General features: G+C 40.6%; 1 non-coding gene across 1 annotated transcript; it reads right to left on the minus strand.

Annotated features, from left to right (window-relative positions):
* Positions 1-1,736: 1,736 nt before the first annotated feature.
* LOC119466899 lies at positions 1,737-1,877 on the minus strand. Its single transcript, XR_005195406.1, has one exon. It is a non-coding gene; the product is annotated as a U4 spliceosomal RNA (small nuclear RNA).
* Between the last annotated feature and the right edge of the window lie 2,758 nt (positions 1,878-4,635).

Below are 4,635 nucleotides of genomic sequence, written 5' to 3' on the forward strand. Positions count from 1 at the left end.
GGCTGATATCAAACTCTTGAGCTCAAGTGATCCTCTCATCTCAGCCTCCCAAAGTATTAGGATTACAGTTATGAGCCACTGCCACCCAGCCTCCTTCATGTTTTGTTTTGTGGGTTTTTTTATTTTTTGAGACCAAGTCTCACTCTGTTGCCAGGCTGGAGTACACTAGGATTATCTTGGCTCATTGCACTCTCCATCTCCCAGGTTCAAGCGATTCTTCTACCTCAGCCTCTTGAGTAACTGTGATTACAGGGGCCCACCACCACGCCTGACTAATTTTTGTATTTTTAGTAGAAATAGGTTTTTGCCATGTTGTCCAGGCTGGTCTCAAACTCCTGACTTCAGGTGATTCGACTGCCTCGGCCACCCAAAGTGTTGGGATTACAGGTGTGAGCCATCATGCCCAGCCTGTTTTATGGGGATCTTTTGTTGTTTTTTGAGACAGGGTCTCACTCTGTCACCCAGGCTGGAGTGCAGTGGTGTGAACACAGCTCACTGCCGCCTTGACCTCCCAGGCTCTATTGATCTTCCCATTTCCACCTCCCAAGCATCTGGGACCACAGACATGTGCCACCACACCTGGTTAGTTTTTGTATTTTTTGTAGAGACAGGGTTTCACCATGTTGCTCAAGCTAGTCTCAAAATACTGGGCCCAAATCATCCTCCTGTGTTGGCCTCCCAAATTTCTGGGATCACTTCCATGTTCTTAAACCAAGCCTGCTTTATTTATGTGTTACCGGCTGCTGGCTCCTGGAGGTGTTTGCCATTGGGAACCTCTAAGCCTTTGTTTGCAGAATTTTCCTCCATCTCTCCCTTCAATTACAAGAAGAAAGAAAAATCCTCCTAGGTGTCACATCCCTTTCCAACTCAGGTCTTTTCCACTTCTCTACCCCAGGCTTCTGCCCTTCCTTCTTTGAAAAGCTCTTTCCCTGCATACCATAGAGTATTTATTTGCATTTTGCACCATGTCCTCACACTTCCCTTTCAGCATTTTCCTTAGCAATGCAGTCTATACTTTCCAAAATAATTTGGGATGAGAAAAGTCTGCTCCACTGGGGCATAAATTTTAAAAACACAGTTAAACAGACTCTAACAAAGTTTGGAGAAAGATGAATAAAAGCATATTTTCTAAGCTCCTTTTCAAAAACATTTTCAAAAAAATGTTTACTAGGATGGAATATATTGACCCAGGATTGGTTTGCTCCTCTTCATCCCAATTGCCTCTCTCTTAGTTCAAGTTCTAGTCAGCTTCCACTCAAACTATGCCTCAGCCTCATAATGAATCTCCATGTTGCCAGTCTCTATTCTTCAGTTCTATTTCTGACATAATTTTTTAAAGCATGAATGTGAATCTTATCTCATCAACCCCCATCTCTCTTGACAACCTTTGGTGATTCCCTTTTACCTGGAGGAGATGCCTCATGCCAAAAAGACTCACAAACTCTTTTACAATTGGGCCCTAGGACCTTATTTTTAGACCAGTTTGTAAACCTTGTGGCCCAGCTACATCAGACTCTTCTCTAATCCCTGAGACCACCAAGAACACAATGTCCACGTGCTACTGCAAATGGTGCTCCCTTTAATTGAAATACTGTATTTCTGCCCTTTTATCTTGCATGCCCTTCAACATCTAAGCAATGTCATGTCCTCTGTGGAATCTTCCGTATTCTCCTACTTGGTGCCTCCCTCATCTGTGTTTCTTTTCTTTTCTTTTTTTTTTTTTTTTTATGATTCAGTCTCCGTAGAGACTGTCAAAAATTGCCAATGCCAACTATATTTCAAGTCATCATGGCGGGGTATTGGGAAAAGTTTTCAATGAGCAATAATCACACCTCAGATAAACCTCATTGGCTACAATACTGCCACTGTGCAAAGCTCTTCATCTGTATTTCTGTAATACTTCTCATAATTACTTAAGATGTTTTTCTCCCTCATTAGACTGTATGCTCTTGGAGGGTATGAAGCTTATTTATAAGGATCAGTCGCAATGTCTAATATATAATGAGTGTTCACTAAATGTTTAGGGAATGAAAGAAGAAGCCATTAACACCTTAACTCAGGGGTCCCCAACCCCCAGGCCACAGACAAGTACTGGTTTGTGACCTGTTAGGAACTGAGCCACACAGCAGGAGGTGAGTGGAGGGTTAGCTTCATCTGTGTTTACAGCTGCTCCTCATTGCTCACACCTTCTGAGCTTCACCTACTCTCAGATGGAAGCCAGCATTAGCTTCTCACAGGCGTGCAAACCCTACTGTAGAAGGATCTAGGTTGCATACTACCTTATGAGAATGCAATGCCTGATGATTTGTCACTGTCTCCCATCACCCTCAAATGTGACCATTTAGTTGCAGGAAAACAAGCTCAGGGCTTCCACTGATTCTGCATTGTGGTGAGTTGTCTAATTATTTCATTATATATAACAATGTAGTAATAATAGAAATAAAGTGCACAATAAATGTAATGTGCGTGAATCATCCCAAAATCATCCAAGTCCATGTAAAAATTGTCTTCCATGAAACTAGTCTCTGGTGACAGAAAGGTTGGGAGCTGCTGCCTTAACCCCTGCACCTAGGCAGTCAGTCATTTGGTAGCTTCTAGAGAGTATGTTATCCTCCTTTTTCAGTGAGCAGTATCTTCCTAACTGTAAACTTGATCAATCCAATAATTTCAATGGTTTTCCACTGAGCTCAGTATAAAAACATAGTCTTACATAGCTCCTCAACATGGTGTACACTATCCTTCATGATCTGTTCCTTTACCTATCTCTCCAGCATTAGTTGTTGTCATTCTCCAACTCTTCTCCAACTATAGTGAAACACTTCAGTGCCCTAAAAGAAACCGTACTCTCTAAGTCTGAGCCTTAGCATTTGCTCGTTGCTCTGCCTAAAAGATCTTTCCTCCCTTTTGCTTCTCCTCCATGGCTGTGCATGCAGGACAGACCGCTTGAAGGAGGCCTCCCTGAGCTCATTTGCCTTGGGCTGGTGTACACTAGGCATGTGCTCCCATGTGCTCCCATGGCATTTATCATGCTGTGACCTCTGTCTCTGCTGTAGTCCCAGCTCTACCTCCACTCTAAGCTCCTCTGGGACAAAAATTGTCTTTTTCACCTTTTTACCAATGAGAGGTGCATAGGCTGTGGCATAAACTGATGTTCAATAAATGTCTGATGAGTAAAATATCATGATAAAGAGAAAGAAATCTGATATATACAATTCACATGACTATGTGAATGCTTAACTCATTTACCATTTGAAGAGGTTCTTTTAAAATTAATATATGCAATAGTCAGCATAGTCAAGAAATAGAAACCTTGCTAGATGACTCAAAAGAAAGGATTTAATACAGGGAATTGTTTCCACAGATGTTGGAAGGCTGGAAGAGCAAAGTCGGAATTTGAGGCAACTGGTTATTAATAATTGTTGGGACAAGTTATTTCCTTCAAGGCTGAGGTAAAGCAGCTACCACCCTAAGGTGACTAGACAAAGAGGGGAAAAAGTGAGATTACCAGAACCTAGTTGCTCAGAAGAGAAAGGGAAAGCAATTCAGCCATATTAAAGACACAGGTGATTGTAAGATATATCTCAATGCCAAAAATGTTAAAATATAAAGAAAAAAAAGAGACATGGCATTAACTGATACTGTCAAGAATATAAAAAGAAAACCAGGTTGGCTAGGGGAATCTAGTATGTTTAATTACATGAAATTGTGAACATTTTTCCATTTTGCACTATGTAAGTGAGTTTTATAGGTTTCCACCTAATATTTGGGGAGGCAGGTTGGCTAGGGAAATCTAGTATGTTTAATCACATGAAATTGTGAACATTTTTCCATTTTGCACTATGTAAGTGAGTTTTATAGGTTTCCACCTAATATTTGGGGAGGCAGGTTGGCTAGGGGAATCTAGTATGTTTAATCACATGAAATTGTGAACATTTTTCCATTTTGCACTATGTAAGTGAGTTTTACAGGTTTCAACCTAATATTTGGGGAGGCTAACAGTAGAGTGCCCCTGTCCTGGGCTTCAGTCTCTCCAAGGTCTATTGTCCTGAGCTGTCCCTACTCTTTTCATAGCTTCACCCACTCTCCTTCTGAAATTCATGGTAATAAGTTTGCATGTGCTCAGGGGCTGGCGGACTTGAGGGCAGTGCACAAACAACCTTTTGAAAACATTAGTAATTTTAAAGTCAACTATTCTTAAGAAGGGGTTATAATAAGTACAAAAAAGACCAAGTAGCCTTTTATGGAATGTTTACAATCCTCCTATGCTAAGTGTTTATCACATTATTGTATTGATTTGATTTTTCAACAAACTCAGCTATGCAGTAAGAGCTGACTCCTGTGTGGTGCTTAATATGTAACAGTCATCATTTTAAGCCTGTTGACTTAAACTTGACTCATGCACTTCCTTCTCTTTATAAGCCTGTGAGGTAGGTATTAGTTTGAATCATTTGAAATTACCGACATTTGACTGTTTTTGACCTACGAAATAGCAGTTTAAAACAATTCAATTTAATACAATCATTTTTGAAGACATGATTATAGAAGAAGAAATTGAGGCATATGACAGTTAAATAACTTTTCCAAAGTCATGCAGCTGGTAAGTGGAGGAGTCAGGATTCAAACATAGGCAGTCTG

Source organism: Cebus imitator, unplaced genomic scaffold (genome assembly GCF_001604975.1).
Source record: "Cebus imitator isolate Cc_AM_T3 unplaced genomic scaffold, Cebus_imitator-1.0 Scaffold238, whole genome shotgun sequence".
Taxonomy (NCBI): domain Eukaryota; kingdom Metazoa; phylum Chordata; class Mammalia; order Primates; family Cebidae; genus Cebus; species Cebus imitator.